The sequence below is a fragment of the Dicentrarchus labrax genome, unplaced genomic scaffold (assembly GCF_905237075.1).
Source record: "Dicentrarchus labrax unplaced genomic scaffold, dlabrax2021, whole genome shotgun sequence".
NCBI lineage: Eukaryota > Metazoa > Chordata > Actinopteri > Moronidae > Dicentrarchus > Dicentrarchus labrax.
The window spans coordinates 1,265,001-1,282,927 of NW_026136721.1; the positions used below are offsets into that span (position 1 = coordinate 1,265,001).

Here is a 17,927-nt window from a genome sequence, read left to right on the forward strand (position 1 = left end):
ACTGTTTGATTTATCTGTGGATACAAAGTCTGAGTAAAACCTTCTATTCATTATTTGTGTTGTGCTTTAAGTACTCAGCTCTCAGGAGAGGCCATGGCTCACAAACACTCAGTAAAATGTGTGTAAAGAAAGAATTGATGGGGTTAGCAGCTCTGCTGATACACAAACATTACAACCTGTTGGATGTTAGTTCAGTAATTTAGACTCTGCTGCCACCTGCTGGTACAGCACCTCACTGCGTCAAACACAAGCTTCACACTGATTTAAGAATTTCATTTTCATTTTAGCCACTTTTACAGAATTGAGTGTGTTGAAATAGTTTTATAGATAAAATGATGTCATGGTTACTGAAGTCGGTCCCTAGCTTCCTGTTACAGGAAACATGAAGCAAAGCGCACTCTGCTTCCTCTTTAATGTCCACTGGGAATATGTTCTAGTGTCTTTAGTCCTCTGTGACAGTTTCTGGATTCATGGAGTCTGCCTCCATAGTATAAAAATGTATATATAAATATCTTGAATCTGGAAATCAGAATCAGAAAAGCTTTATTGATCCGGGGGGAATTTGTTTGCTACAGTTGTTCCAATCACACAACGTTAAAGAACAATACTTATATACAATATCTAACACAATATACAGAATATAAATGAATGTATAGGTATATACATCTAGTAACAAGTAACAATAAATAGAAATATAATAAGAGCCTATATACAAAGTAAATCTAAATCTAAACATAAGTGTAAACATATTTCACTGTATTGCTGACAGAAATTAGATAAATAGTAATGAGTTTTAAGATTATGGTGTTTCAGAAGTTATAGATAATTACAAAGAATGACATAATAATCAAGTGTATTGCACATTGACCCGGTATTGCACCTTAATCGACTTATTGCACATTAACCAGTTTAATGACTAATGACTTAGAGTTTGGACTCTCTGAAGGAGGAGTTGTACAATTTGATGACTAACTGACTCTCTGAAGGAGGAGTTGTACAGCTTGATGGCCACAGGCAGGAATGACTTCCTGTGCCGCTCTGTGGTTCAACTCGGTGGAATGAGTTTCACACTGAAAGTCCTCCTGTGTTTGACCAGTTCATTTGTAGAGTGGGTGGGAGAAATTGTCCAACATGATTTGAATCTTGGACAGCATCCTCCTCTCTGACACTGCTGTCAATGAGTCCAGATCCACTCCCACAGCGCCACTGGCCTTGTGGATCAGAGTCTGTTAGCGTCCGCTACCCTCAATCTGCTGCCCCAGCAGACAACAGCAGACAGGATAGCACTGACCACCACAGACTCAAAGAACATCCTCAACATGGTCCTGCAGATGTTGAAGGACCTCAGCCTCCTCAGAAAACTAACAGGCAGCATGTGCACTTAATTAACTTAACAGTTAGAATCCCCCAAAAGTTCTCGGTTTTGCTCAGTGTTACTCAAAAAATGCAATTTATTATTCATTACTTAATAATTCATACTATGAATTATTACTTTACAGTAGTTACACTACTAGTTAAATTACTTTTATGACTGCTTCTCACCAACAATTGTGTAATTGTGTCCTTTCTCGCTAAAATTCAGACTTCTGATGATTAAAATCCAGTTTTGTTTGTTACAATCAGACTAATGTGAATATTTCCAACTGCTGAATGGAAACGTTTCATCTTCCAAACTAGTTTCCTACTTGGGGACGATTATCGATGATGAATCTGATTGTTGGATTTCAAATCAGTAGTGGTGACAAAAGCTTGTAACAAATTATTTGGGGGGTAACTGTAATATTAATACTATGAGCCAAATGTTGGAGTAATTAGTTACACTACTAGTTACTGGGGAAAGTAATATAGTGTAATATTATCACTAGTAATGCCTCCCTGCTCAACACTGGTGAGGCTACAATTTTCATTCAATTCAATTCCTCTTTACAAATATGAGCTGTGACACAACCACCGTATCTTTATTTCCTGTACAGTAGCACACTCTCTGCGGGCTGCAGCTCTTCCTTCCTGGTTGGACTGGAGCAGCAGTGCACTGAGATCAGTCGCAGCTTCTTCTGTCCATCTGAAGGTTTGTAAGAGACACTTTTTAGATGGTGGTTCTGCTGGAGACCGGCTTTTAGCGAGGCCCCTGTAGTTGAGTAGAACCAGCAGAGAAGTGTACTCAGACTTTGGGCCTCTGTCAGGGTTGTGTTGTCATATGTGCCCAATGTGACCAGTGATGACATGTATAGCCGCATGTCGTCATTCCACCGCTGGCTGTCGAGGTGGTGTCCAGCAAACGATGTGGGCTTCATTGATAACTGGAAGCCTTTTTGGGGAAAACCTGGTCTGATTAGGAGAGACGGCATCCATCCCACTTTGGATGGAGCGGCTCTCTTATCTAGGAATATGGCGAAGTTTATTTCTAAAACCTGACAGTCCAGAGTTGGGACCAGGAAGCAGAGCTGCTGTCTTACACACTTCTCTGCGCTTTCTTTAGAACAGTCACCCACCCAAAACCCCATAGAGACTGTGTCTGTCCCCCGACCACCTAAACTATTTAAAGAAATAAAAACAAGAGGAGTTCAACATAAAAATCTAATAAAAATTAAAACCAACTCCTCAGTAGCACAAAATAAGAGAATGAAATGTGGGCTGTTAAATATCAGGTCTCTGTCCTCTAAAGCTGTTTTAGTGAATGAATTAATATCAGATTATGATATTGATTTTGTCTTACTGAGACCTGGTTGTCCCACGAGGAGTATGTTAGCCTAAATGAATCCACCCCCCCAGTCATATTAATACTCACATTCCTCGAGGCACTGGCCGAGGAGGTGGAGTAGCAGCTATATATGATTCGAGCGTTTTAATGGACCCTAAACCTAAACTAAATTATAATTCATTTGAAAGCCTTGTTCTTAGTCTTTCTCACCCAAACTGGAAAACACTGCAGCCAGTTCTATTTGTTATAGTGTACCGCGCTCCTGGACCGTACTCTGATTTTATATCTGAATTTTCAGAGTTTCTATCAAGCTTAGTCCTTAAATCAGATAAAGTAATTATTGTAGGTGATTTTAATATTCATGTGGATGTTGACAATGACAGCCTTAGTAATGCATTTATATCATTAATAGACTCAATTGGCTTCTGTCAGAGTGTAAATAAACCAACTCATTGTTTTAATCACACTCTTGACCTTGTTTTATCATATGGCATTGATATTGAACATTTAATAGTCTTCCCACATAATCCTTTCCTATCTGACCATTATTTAGTAACTTTTGAATTCATACTATTAGATTATAAGCCATTAGGCAAAACTTCCTACAGCAGATGTCTATCTGACAGTGCTGTAGCTAAATTTAAGGAGGAGATTCCTTCAGTGTTTAATTCAATGCCATGTCTGAATTTAACAGAGTCCTATAACAACTTTAGTCCCTCTGAAATTGATAATCTTGTCGATAGTGCTACAGGCTCACTACGATCAACATTAGACTCTATCGCTCCTATAAAAAGGAAATTATTAAAACATAGGAGACTAGCACCTTGGTATAACCACCAAACCCGCCAGTTAAAGCAAATAGCTAGGAAATCTGAAAGGAAATGGCGCTCTTCCAAATTATCAGAATATCGCTCAAATTGGCAAGATGATCTTAAGATTTATAGAAAGGCCCTCCGTAATGCCAGAGGAGCCTATTACTCAGCACTAATAGAAGAAAATAAGAACAACCCTAGGTTCCTCTTCAGCACTGTAGCCAGGCTGACAGAGAGTCACAGCTCTATCGAGCCACATATCCCCATAAACTTAAGTAGCAATGACTTCATGAGCTTCTTTTATAATAAAATTATTACTATTAGAGAAAAAATTAATCACCAACTGCCATCAACAGTTATCAGTGGCTCTCCAAGTTCAGGGACTTCTGTCAATGTAAACTTAGATGTATATTTAGACTGTTTTTCTGCTATCGATCTTCATCAGTTAACTTCAATCATTTCTTCATCGAAGCCATCAACCTGTCTGTTAGACCCGATCCCAACTAGGCTGCTTAAAGAAGTTGTTCCCTTAATTGGCACTTCTTTACTGGATATGATTAATCTTTCTTTATTATCAGGATATGTACCACAGTCCTTTAAAGTAGCTGTAATTAAACCCCTTCTTAAAAAGTCCACTCTTGACCCAGGGGTTTTAGCCAACTATAGACCGATTTCTAACCTCCCCTTCCTCTCTAAGATTCTGGAGAAAGTAGTCGTGTGACTTTCTACATAACAATAGTTTATTTGAGGATTTTCAGTCAGGATTTAGAGTTCATCATAGCACAGAGACAGCTCTGGTTAAAGTTAATAATGACCTTCTGACTGCTTCTGACAATGGACTTGTCTCTGTACTTGTATTATTAGATCTTAGTGCTGCATTTGACACCATTGACCATGATATTCTTTTACAGAGACTTGAGCATCAAATTGGCATTAAAGGAACTGCCCTAACCTGGTTTAAGTCATACTTATCAGATCGTTCTCAGTTTGTACATGTTAACGATGAATCCTCCATAAATACTAAAGTTAGTCATGGAGTTCCACAAGGTTCTGTACTTGGACCAATACTATTTACTTTATATATGCTCCCTTTAGGCAACATTATTAGGAATCACTCCATTAACTTTCACTGTTATGCAGATGATACGCAGTTATATCTATCAATCAAACCCAATGAAATTAATCAATTATCTAAATTACAAACATGTCTTAAGGACATAAAATCCTGGATGACCTGCAATTTTCTGATGTTAAACTCAGAAAAAACCGAAATTCTTGTTCTTGGCCCCAAAAACCTTAGAGACTCATTGTCTAAAGATATAGTCACTCTAGATGGCATTAACTTGGCCTCTAGCACCACTGTCAGGAATCTTGGAGTTATCTTTGATCAGGATTTGTCATTTAACTCCCACATAAAGCAGACCTCTAGGACTGCCTTCTTTCATTTACGTAATATTAGAAAAATTAGACACATACTATCACAGACAGATGCAGAAAAACTAATCCATGCATTTGTTACTTCAAGGCTGGATTACTGCAACTCTTTATTATCAGGTTGCCCCAATAAGTCCATTAAAACGCTCCAATTAATTCAGAACGCTGCAGCACCAGTACTGACAGGAACTAGAAAAAGAGATCACATCTCTCCTGTACTAGCTTCTCTGCATTGGCTCCCTGTAAAATGTAGAATAGAATTTAAAATCCTCCTCCTCACCTATAAAGCTCTTCATGGTCAGGCCCCTTCATATCTTAAAGAGCTCATAGTACCCTATTACCCCACTAGAACACTACGTTCTCTGAATGCTGGGCTACTTGTGGTTCCTATAGTCTCTAAAAGTAGAACAGGAGCCAGAGCCTTCAGTTACCAAGCTCCTCTCCTGTGGAACCAGCTTCCAGTTGTGGTTCGGGAGGCAGACACCCTCACCACATTCAAGAGTAGGCTTAAGACATTCCTCTTTGATAAAGCTTATAGTTAGGGCTGGATCAGGTGAGTCCTGAACCATCCCTTAGTTATGCTGCTATAGGCCTAGACTATCGGGGGATTTCCCATGGTGCACTGAGCTACTCTCTTCCTCTCTCTTTCTGCACTCATTCATGTCCCTTTAATGCATGTTACTAACTTCACTTCTTCCCCGGAGTTCTTGTGCTTTCTCGTCTCGCAGGTTCTCATGGATCCTGGTGGAGCCTCCTGCCATGGTCCTGCTTGACTGCCATTGCCAATACTGTTGTTGCTGTGCGTCTGTCTGTCTGTCTGTCTGTCTGTCTGTGTCTCTCTCTCTCTCTCTCTCTCTCTCACTCACCCCAACTGGTCGAGACAGACGACCACCCACCTAGAGCTGGAGGATCTGTCCTAGGTTTCTGCCTTTTAACAGGCAGTTTTTCCTTGCCCTTGTCGCCAAGTGCTTGCTCGTGGTGGTACTGTTGGGTCTCTGTAATTAATGTTAAAGAGTTCGGTCTAGACCTGCTCTATTTGAAAAGTGTCCTGAGATAACTTCTGTTATGAATTGGCGCTATACAAATAAAATTGAATTGAATTGAATTGAATATTAGTGGATGATGATTATTATTTTTTTTAATAATCAGATTTTATCTTATTCTCTGAATTTACATATCAACAACGCATATAAGCATACATAAGTAGTGGTCTGAACTAGGGGACAAAATGAATGAAACAAGATTTAAAAAAAGGGGGGAACAACAACCTATCAACAAAACAAGAAATATGTGTCCTTGTACCTATTAAGAAATATTTCTTATTGCCGGTCTGCTCAGTCTGGAAGTTCTAAGCCAGTGTTTCCCCTCTGGATAAATTCACTTAGATCCTTAGGCAGGTAATCCATTAGAGGCCGCCATATGTCCATAAAAGTGTTGTCATTTCCTTTTAATTTGGCACTTAGTCTTTCCATAGGAAAAACTCTAAAAATTTCTTTTTACTACTGAGTTACAGTGGGAGGTTTTTTTCACTAATCCAGTTAAATAATATACATTTTCTGGCCAAAAATATGAGTTTATTAAGTAATTTTGATCTTTTCACATCCATAACTCTATTCAAAGGTGGCCCGGATCTTTACATATGCTGTGTTTAAATATTGCTGTCACTTCCTCAGATAAACATGACCAGAACTTTGATATTCTTGGACATCTCCAGAAGCAGTGTATATATGTCCCACTTGTTAACTTACATTTAAGGCACAACGGTGATCTATTAGGGTCAATTTTGTTCATAACATGAGGTGTCCTGTGCTGTCTATGAAGTATTCTATATTGTATGTCTTTAAATTTATTGCTGAGAGTGAGTGGTCCGAATACATCCCTCCCGAGCATCTTCATCATATACACTTTGAAGGTCCTCCTCCCATCGCTTCACAAGCCCATCAACATTGTGTTGGTTACAACTCTGAAAGCTATTGTAAGAGTTTGTGATAAGACCTTTATTCAATGTAAAATTAATTATGAACTTATTAATTTGTCCCTCCAGTGTTTCTGATTGAGTTGGCTTGAAATTTGTATTGATAAAGTGACTGACTTGAAGATAGGCAAAAAAGTATTTTTGTGGAAGTCCAAATCTGTTTTGTGTTTGTGGAAAGGACATGAGGACATTATTATCATCAAACAAATCTCCAACAACTCTCACTCCCCTTTCCCGCCAAGAGCAGAATACAACATTATCAACACCAGGTAGGAAGTCCCTTTTACCCATAAGTGGAGTCAAATAGGAAAAGGCACCCTTTCTGCCTACAAGTATTGGATTGTCCCTTAATTTGGGAAGGGCAGTTTTTTTACTAGTGAGTTCCCCTAGTAATCTAAATGGGACACAAGCCCATGATTTGAGTGGGTCCTCTATTTCCTTTAAATAGCAGTGAACCTATTCATATATGAATCTGCTATGACAGGCCCAATTGTATTATATAATATTAGGGAATGCTAGACCTCCACTGTCTTTTGGGAGCTGTAAAGTTTTCATACTTAATCTGGGTTTTTTCTTTTGCCAAATGAACTTTGAGAAGCCCCTTTCAACCTCTCTTGCTACCTTTTTAGAAATAAACAGAGACAACATCTGCATGGGATAAAGCAGCCGAGGTAGAACATTCATTTTTAACAAGTTAATTCTGCCCATCCAAGAAATTGACAAATCCATCCACCTGTTAAGATCGCTCTTGATATCTTTATGTACAGTGTTGAAATTTTTTCTCAATAAATTCTTAATATTCTGGGATACAGAAATACCTAAGTATGAGAATCCTGAGGTAGACCAAAAGAATGGAAAGTTTGGTATGTTTGGCACGTTATGACCATATCCAATTGGCATGGCCATTGACTTACCAAAATGAATCTTGTATCCAGAGAAGAATCCAAAGGTCTGAATAACAGACATAAGAGCTGGTATGGACTCATCTGGGCTGGTGAGAAAAAGAACATCATCTGCATATAATGCAATCTTATATGATGTGGATTTAATTTGGAAACCCGCTATGCTGTTATGGTTTCTAATAGCCTCTGCCAGTGGTTCAATGGCCAAAGCAAAAATAAGCGGGGACAAAGGGTCCCCTTGCCGAGTGGACCTCCCTAACTTAAACTCTGATGATTTTATACCATTTACAAGTACACTCGCTCTGAGTGAAAAATATATCAGCTTAATGAGTTTAATAAACCCCTCCCCCAGTCCAACTTTTTCCATGATGGTGAATAAATAAGGCCACTCCACGATGTCAAATGCCTTTTCGGTGTCGAGTGAGATAACAAGACCTTGTGACTGATTAGTATTTGCATGTTGAATGATGTTAAGTAATTTTCTCATATTGGTATAAGAGTGCTTTTAATAAAGCCCGTCTGGTCAGATCTGCTTAAGAGTGGCAACTAGTTCTCAAGTCTTTTCACTAATATTTTTTTAAAAGATTTTACTGTCCACATTCATCAGGCTAATAGGGTGGTATGAGCTGCACTCGTTGGGGGGTTTTCCCTTTTTAAGGATTAAAGATATATTGGCAGCATATGATGAGCCTGGTGGGGAACCTTTATCTATTGAATGAAGGTACATCCTTAGCAGAGGTCCATTTATGGAGTTTAATACTTTTTTTATAAAACTCTGGACCATAACCATCCGGTCCCAGAGCTTTTCCGTTCTGCAGAGAATTGAGGTCTCATAATGATTTTTCCCAGTTTCGTCCTTTAAGGAGGAGACAGCCCTAACTTCACGCCTACCAGCTGCTAAGCGTGCAAGTAGTCACCCTGGTTTGTCACCCATTTCAAACAGTTTGTGTTTTGCATAGAAGATACTTGCTTCTGCCTTTTGCGTCAAGAGAGCTGACCGTGTGGCTTCTGCTTTTTTGAACAGGATTGCAGAGTAATTATCCTTTAGTTGTTTATCAAGATCAGCCAATTGTCTCTCCAAATTCAGCTGCTCTCTCAAAGCTTCCCTTTTCCTGGCTGTGCTATATGAAATTATGGCTCTCCTCAAGTGAGCCTTGAGCGTATCCCAAAGTATTGATGGATTGGTATCATTGTTATCATTAGTTGAAAGAAAAATATTAATTTGTTCTTCCATAAAGGTCACAAATGAGGGACTATTAAAAAGTCAGGGATTTAGTCGCCAGTAGCATGGTGTGGGATGGGGGGAGGGGGGAGAAACTATACTGGACGTATCTGCATGGTCTGATAGTAGACGGGTACCTATAGTACATTCCTCCACTCTATCTAACACCATCCTTGAGACAAAAAAAGAATCTATTCGGGAAAAACTTTGGTGTGGATGTGAAAAAAAGGTATAATCTCTCCCTCTAGGGTGGAGAATTCTCCAAGCATCAAACAACTGTAAGTCTACACATAGCTCTCTAGTGGCCTCCCTCATTTTAGACGTGACTTTAGTCAGGGGGCGTTGGTCTACCTCAGGGTTCATAACACAGTCTCCTGAAAGTATACTGAATGTTGCAGACATTGCAGAGGCATCAGCTAACAATTTAGAGTAGAATTCTTCTTGGTATACATTTGGAGCATATACACATCCAATCATTATATGTTCCCCATATAAGAATCCTGTAATAATCACATATCGACCTTGACAATCTTTAACACACTTTTCTAAAGTAAACAGAGTGTTTTTATTTATTAGGATGGCCACCCCTCTCTTACTTGTAGAAAATGACGAATAATAAATTTGTCCTACCCAAAGTGCATTGTGTCTCTTTAGACTGTCCAATGGCAGACTGTGAGCCAGATGGTTCTAGCGCCACACTGTGGCTGGTAAGAGGCATGGTTGGATAAACCATGAACTTGAAGCAGTAGCTACTCAGGACCCAGAACGTTAAGGTGCAGTTAGGAGGAAAAACAGCAGAGCTCAAATATGTATTGTACTGTAGAAAAAATATTTCAGCTAACATTAACATATTTAATACTTTTTTACAGACTTTACAGTAAAATATTACATTGAGTGGAATATTTTATAGAATAGAATCCACTTTATTCTCACGTATACAATCATACCCAGAACAACGTGTAGTGAAATCTTTAACTCGTATTAGACGTATTTAGTGAATATAGTTCAGTTCTGCTGTTAAGGGCATACTCAATCATTCATTCAGTACACAGTATGCAGTACATACTGACTGAGTATGTAATATGCAGTAGGTTACTATGTGACACAGCTTTGCTCTGGTTCTTATTTCATGCACTGCAGGACAGGAAACAGAGCTGACTGTGGAACATTGGATGCTTTCTCAGGTTAACATCTAAGAACTGTTGTCTCTTGACCCAGGGGTTTTAGCCAACTATAGACCGATTTCTAACCTCTCCTTGCTCTCTAAGATTCTGGAGAAAGTAGTCGCCAAACAGTTGTGTGACTTTCTACATAACAATAGTTTATTTAAAGATTTTCAGTCAGGATTTAGAGTTCATCACAGCACAGAGACAGCTCTGGTTAAAGTTAATAATGACCTTTTGATTGCTTCAGACAATGGACTTGTCTCTGTACTTGTATTATTAGATCTTAGTGCTGCATTTGACACCATTGACCATGATATTCTTTTACAGAGACTTGAGCATCAAATTGGCATTAAAGGAACCGCACTAACCTGGTTTAAGTCATACTTATCAGATCGTTCTCAGTTTGTACACGACGATAACGATGAAACTTCAATAAATACTACAGTTAGTCATGGAGTTCCACAAGGTTCTGTACTTGGACCAATACTATTTACTTTATATATGCTCCCTTTAGGCAACATTATTAGGAATCACTCCATTAACTTTCACTGTTATGCAGATGATACGCAGGTATATCTATTGATCAAGCCCGATGAAATTATCAATTATCTAAATTACAAACATGTCTTTAGGACATAAAATCCTGGATGAGCTGCAATTTTCTGATATTAAACTCAGAAAAAGCACCACTGTCAGGAATCTTGGAGTTATCTTTGATCAGGATTTATCATTTAATTCCCACATAAAGCAGACCTCTAGGACCGCCTTCTTTCATTTACGTAATATTACAAAAATTAGACACATCCTATCACAGACAGATGCAGAAAAACTAATCCATGCATTTGTTACTTCAAGGCTGGATTACTGCAACTCTTTATTATCAGGTTGCCCCAATAAGTCCATTAAAACGCTCCAATTAATTCAAAACGCTGCAGCACGAGTACTGACAGGAACTAGAAAAAGAGATCACATCTCTCCTGTACTAGCTTCTCTGCACTGGCTCCCTGTAAAATTAAGAATAGAATTTAAAATCCTCCTCCTCACCTATAAAGCTCTTCATGGTCAGGCCCGTTCATATTTTAAAGAACTCATAGTAACCTATTACCCCACTAGAACACTGTGTTCTCTGAATGCTGGGCTACTTGTGGTTCCTATAGTCTCAAAAAGTAGAACAGGAGCCACAGCCTCTTTGATAAAGCTTATAGTTAGGGCTGGATCAGGTGAGTCCTGAACCATCCCTTAGTTATGCTGCTATAGGCCTAGACTATTGGGGGATTTCCCATGGTGCACTGAGCTCCTCTCTTCCTGTCTCTTTCTGCACTCATTCATGTTCCATTAATGCATGTTACTAACTTCACTTCTTCCCCGGAGTTCTTGTGCTTTCTCGTCTCGCAGGTTCTTATCGATCCTGGTGGAGCCTCCTGCCATGGTCCTGCTAGATTGCCATTGACAATACTGTTGTTGCTGTGCACCTGTCTGTCTGTCTCTCTCTCTGTCTCTCTCTCTCTTTTTCTTTCTTTCTTTCTTTCTTTCTTTCTTTTACCCCAACTGGTCGAGACAGACGACCACCCACCTAGAGCCGAAGGATCTGTCCTAGGTTTCTGCCTTTTTAACAGGCAGTTTTTCCTTGCCCTTGTCGCCAAGTGCTTGCTCATGGTGGTACTGTTGGGTCTCTGTAATTAATGTTAAAGAGTTCGGTCTAGACCTGCTCTATTTGAAAAGTGTCCTGAGATAACTTCTGTTATGAATTGGCGCTATACAAATAAAATTGAATTGAATTGAAAGATGAAGATTTGAATCATCAAACATCATCAGGAACCCCCTCCCTTCCAAGCTTTCCACTGTTGGAACCGGAAGAGCACTGTCCGTTTTGATAACTTACACACAATCTGACAATCATCATGCAGCATTTGGTCATGTGACAAAAGGTCAGGTATAAACTTCTCTCTCAAGCTCTCTGGGTTTCCAACAAAAGTGCTGTTACTTTTCGAATGAACAACTGAGTAACAGTATGAATGTCTTCTCCTAGTAGATTGACCAGATCAAGCTGAAATTAGTAAGGGGATAAAAAGGGGACCCTTAAGCATTGTTGTTGCTGTGGCAACACGGCAAATGTTGCTGTTTTGTTTTTTGCAGTTGCATTTATGGCTTATATGCTTGAAAACTCATGAAACTCAGCACACGTAACAAGTGACAAAATTGTGCATTTGATATCGGCCTTGCACTTGGCAAAATGGCTCCATAGCACCCCCAGTGGTACAAAAACCAGTTGTTACATGTATCATGTCCAGATGTATAAAAAACTCTCTTGGAATGTGATTTTTTGCGGGCTTTTATTGCCTTCATGATACTGGGAGAGAGAGGGGATGACAAGCAGCAAAGGGCTGCAGGTCAGATTCGAACCCTAGGCCACTGTAATATACGGCCTTGTAATATATTTAAACGAACCAGCTCTGTCAGCACATTTCACATACGCACATGAAAATCTATAATCTATCTATCCATATATGTATCTATCTATATCTATTTTGTCTTGATGTACAAAAAAAATCTGCCGGTGCCACATTCCAAACCCAACAGGAAGTAGGCCATTTTGATTTTGAAGTGCAATTTGACGCCATAATGCCGAAGGACTCATGGAGAATTGATCGGCTCTACTTCAGATTTTGTTGGTGCAATCTAAAGACCTTAAGGATTAACAGGTGATCTACCAATGAGTTTTCTTTGAACAGGAAGTTATACCAGCTTGACTGTATTGTCCAATCAGCCCCAAACTTCATGTTTGATAAGAGACGCCCAGAACACATCTACATACCAGTCATAGTCACAGCGCCACCTACTGGAAACAGGAAGTAAGCCTGGCAATCATCATATGATTTACTTGACATTTTCAGTGTGGTCTATGCATGACGTGCTAGCGTGTATCATCACCTTGGCACACCCCGATGTGCGTGGATGCGAGGGCCTCTTTCATCGCTGCTTTAATTCTTCATAAAGCTCCAGCTCCTACACACAAAAGCTTTACTCAAGTTGAAACCTTTTCAACTCATATGGAAATGTCATTGTGAATTAGAGTGACGTTCCATTCAACTGTGTCGCATTTTTCTTTGAACACACAGTGAAAGTTCACTCTGTTGTTCAGATTAACGTTATAGACTTAGTTTTTAGGGTTTAATCTTTGTTATTTACATTATTTGTCTCCCCGATGTTTATTATTTATGTGTTGTTTCTGCAGTGAATATGATCAATAAAGGAGCAAATTAATATCAGCATTAGATGAGGGACACAATATTACACTGGAGAAACTACTTGGAAATAAATCATGGAAAGTAGGTAATCTTTTAATTAATTATTTAAGAATAACAGGAATATTAGAAAGAATATAGTTAGATCTGACTGGGGGTTTCCTTGCGATCTACTGTCCCACACTCCGGTCCAGCAGGGGGCGGTAATGCACCTATAATCTGGTTGCCGACTTCCATTAAAACTTAAAGGAAGGAAGTGATCAGTGACTCCGGTCGACAGGGAGCGGGAGGTCGACTGACCAGTCGGAAAGAGGAGATTGATTGATTGAGAGACACTGAGAGAAGCGGAGCTGGCACACGTGCTCGTGTTCTACGCCTGTTTCCGCACAACAAGCTCGAGACACTTTTTCTTTTACTTTTTCTTTGATTAATAGTAGGGCTAGTATTATTAGAATTAGATTAGGGTTGGGAAGGAGGGGTTTAAGAGGCTCATGGCTTCAGGGAAGGGGGATGAGGGTGGTGGGTGGCAGACGGTGGTGAAGGAAAAGGGGGGGCTCTAAGAGGGGGGCATCGAGTGAAAGACCTGAAATGTCAGGAGATGAAGGAAATAAGGTTAGGAAAACTGGAAATACTGAAGAGTTTGTCGTGCTGTTTAAAGTTAAGGGAACTAATCAAGGAGATGCAGGATTTAGAGCAGTGAATCCATTAAAAGTTACCAGTGCTTTAGAGAGTCAGATAGGCAAAGAATTTCAGGCCAAGATCTTGTTTAATGGAACGTTAAGAGTTTGTTGTAAAAACAGGAAACAGTATAATGATGCTAGAGGTGTGGGAAAGCTGGTGGTCAAGGTGGAGGCATTGATCCCTAGAGGAAGCCAGCAAGGAATCAAGGCAGTGGTGTATGGAGTGTTTGCTGGCTTATCTGAGAAGGAAATCTTAGAAAACATTAAGGGGGCCCAGGTAAGTGATGTGATCAGATTTAAGCGTGTGGATGGAGCAGGGGATCCGTCGGTCCTGTTGACGTTTAAAGATAGTGTACTGCCACAGAGAGTGTTTCTTGGGAGTATGGCGTATTATGTGAGAGAGTACATTAAACCACCGTTGCGCTGCTGTAACTGTCAGAAGTTTGGACATGTTGCTGGGGCTTGTCGGGGTAAAAGAAGGTGTGCAAAGTGCGGTGGAGATCGTATAATACAGAGTTGCAAGGCAGAGGCTCCTAAGTGCCCTAACTGTGAGGGGGATCATGGGGCAGGGTTTCACGGGTGTGAGCGATTTGTTCAGGCTAAGCGGGTGCAGGATGTGAGGGAGCTGAACAAGGTGTTGTATGCAGAGGCAGTTCAAACAGTGGATAGAGAATGTGGAAATGGGAGATCTGGTACTACAGTGTCAGGATGCCAGTTCAATGCTCCAAACTTGCAGTCGGACCTTCATCCTGATATGTTGAATCTTACAAAGGAGTCATTTCTGTCTTTTGTGTCTGATGTGTTGGTAGGAGCTAAGAAAGCAGCTAACCGCTCAGATATTATCAGGTTAGTGGTGGGGGCAGCTGAAAGGTTCCTCGGTATAACGCAGTTGCCAGAAGAGCTACATCAATACATGAAGGAGAGTCAACCTATGGATAGGTCACAGTTTGTGAGGGTTAGCAGTATGGAGGATGTTGGTGAAGTGGATGAGGTAGATCCTCATTAGTATCTTAATGTGGCATATTCTTCAATGGAACGCCCGGAGTCTAATAGGAAATGGTCAGGAGTTAAAAAGGTTTGTTGATGAATTTAAAGAAGCTCCAGAATTGATATGTATTCAAGAGACTTGGTTAAAGCCTTCTCTAGATTTTGTAATCCCAGGGTATGAATGTTTGAGAGTAGATAGGTCTGATAGATCAGGTGGGGGTTGTGCAACTTTTGTTAAGATTGGGCTGCAGTATAGGAGAATTGATATTAATTCCAATCTTGAGTGTTTGGCTGTGGAGATTTGGAGCAGTCAAAATTCTATTACTGTGGTAAATTATTATAACCCTTGTCAACCTTTGGTATTGTCAGATTTTGATGAGATAATGGAGAAGGTAAGGTGTCCTGTTATATGGATTGGAGATTTTAATGCACATAATCCTTTATGGGGTAGTGATCATAGGGATAAAAATGGTGTTACTGTAGAAGAATTTATAGATATATATGAGTTAGTAGTGTTAAATGATGGAAGGCCAACTAGGTATCATATTGTCAGAAATACCTGCAGTCATATAGATTTGTTAATTGCTTCGTCAAACTTAGCTAGAGTTGGTGAATGGGATGTTATAGATTTGTATACATTGGGTAGTGATCATTATCCTATTTTATGCAGATTTGGTAGGGATTTGAGGAGAGAAGTGGAAAAGAAACCGCCTATATATAACTTTTCTCAGGCTAAATGGGATACATTTCAGGAGAGGGTTCAGAGCTTAGTAGGAGAGATTGATAGTGAGGGTACTGTAGATAATTGGAATACATCCATTAGTCTCATGATACATGAGGCCGCTTGCAGTACCATTCCTCTGAAGCAGGAACCTAGGACTCGTATGCTGGTTCCTTGGTGGAATAAGGAATGTGATCAAGCTGTAAGGAGTAGGAATAGAGCATATAGAAGACTAAGAAAGTTTCCAATGTTGGTTAATGTAATGGAGTACAAGCGGCTAAGGGCAGTAGCAAGAAGAGTTATAAAGGATGCAAAGAGGAATAGTTGGAGGAAGTTTTGTGGTACGCTAGGCCCTGAGACTCCTGTAAGGCATTTGTGGTCTGCAATACGTAGAATGTCAGGGGTATATAAAAGAAGATTGATACCAGTGTTACAGAAGGGTGAGACAGTAGCAGTTTCCAATAAGGAAAAAGCAGACATGTTTGTTGATAGTTTTCAAGCAGTGCATAGATCAGAGAGAATGGGGGCTGAGAGGTGTAGGAAGAGAACTGAGCTGATGGCAGTTAATCAGTGGAAGTTGGAAAGGAGTTTAGAAAATAATAATCCTATAAATCTGTTTTTTACTATAAAAGAGTTGAAGGATGCAATTATGTCTGGGGTAAATACTACCCCGGGGAGAGATAGGTTGTCTTATGAGTTTTTTAAACATCTGGATGATATTGTACTTGATGAAATATTAGCTTTGTTTAATATGGTGTGGGCAGAGGGTTATTTGTCCAAGGTATGGAAACATGCAGTTGTGGTCCCTTTTTTGAAGCCAGGCAAAGATCCATCTGACCCTAGTTCATACCGCCCTATAGCGCTCCCAGCAGTGCTTTGTAAAGTAATGGAGAAGATGGTAACCAACAGACTAGTGTGCTTCATAGAAACTAGAGGACTCTTTGTTGATGTCCAGAATGGCTTTAGGAAGGGAAGGTCGACAATGGAATCAGTGTTAGTTTTGGATCAGGATATCAAAAGGGCATTTAGCAATAAGGAAATAGTATTGAGTGTATTCCTGGATATTGAGAAGGCATATGATTCTTTGTGGAAGGAGGGATTAATGATTAAAATCTTTGACTTGGGAGTAAGGGGACGAATGTTTAATTGGATTAAGGATTTTTTAATGAAAAGAACAATACAAGTAATGGTTGGTAGTGTCTGTTCAAAGACTGTAGAAATAGAGAGCGGAACCCCGCAAGGAAGTGTTATCAGTCCAGTTTTATTTAATATAATGATAAATGATATCTTTGGCAAAATAGAGAGAGGATTTGGGTTGTCTCTATTTGAAGATGATGGGGCCATCTGGAAAAGAGGGTGTAATGTAGAGTTTGTTTTAAAACAGATTCAAAGAGTATTATTGTCTATAGAGGAATGGGGGAACACATGGGGCTTCAAAATTTCTGCATCTAAGACTAAATATGTTGTATTTGGTTTTAAAAGAAAGTTACCTAATATAGGGCTGTATATGTATGGGTCTTTATTGGAGAAGGTAAAGGTTTTTAAATTTTTGGGTGTATGGTTTGAAGAGCATATGACTTGGGCTGTGCATGTAGATAAAATTGTAATGAAATGTGGAAAAGTTCTGAATGTTATGAGAAGTCTGGGTGGGTGTGAGTGGGGGGCTGAGAGGGAGACGATGTTGTTAATTTTTCAGGCCTTGATCAGATCTGCTCTTGACTATGGGAGTTTTGTGTATGGATCTGCTTCTAAAACTGTTCTGGCTAAGTTAGATGTGGTGCATGCAAAGGCATTGAGGCTTTGTTGTGGGGCCTTTAGAACTTCCCCAGTCCCTGCCCTGCTTGTTGAAATGGGAGAAATGCCCTTATGGTTAAGGCGCATTAAGTTAGGGTTACAGTACTGGGTTAAACTTAGAGGGTGTAGTCATACTTTTCCAGCAAGGTGTCTGTTACAAGAGATTGTAGGTAATAAATATAATATTTTTTTTGTCACTGTAAACCAGTGGGCTAAGAAGCTGGGCTTGGAACAGGGAGGTAATGTAGAGCACACAAGATGGCTACCTATGCCCTATTGGGTGATGCC

At 39.7% G+C, this 17,927-nt stretch overlaps 1 long non-coding RNA gene across 1 annotated transcript in view; it reads right to left on the reverse strand.

Moving 5' to 3' along the window:
• LOC127355261 (uncharacterized) overlaps positions 1-11,406 on the reverse strand; it is a 17,480-nt gene extending 6,074 nt beyond the window's left edge. Inside the window, exon 1 of the long non-coding RNA XR_007881720.1 lies at positions 11,311-11,406. This is a non-coding gene — a long non-coding RNA (uncharacterized LOC127355261). The remainder of the gene's footprint in view (positions 1-11,310) is intronic.
• Positions 11,407-17,927: the final 6,521 nt, after the last annotated feature.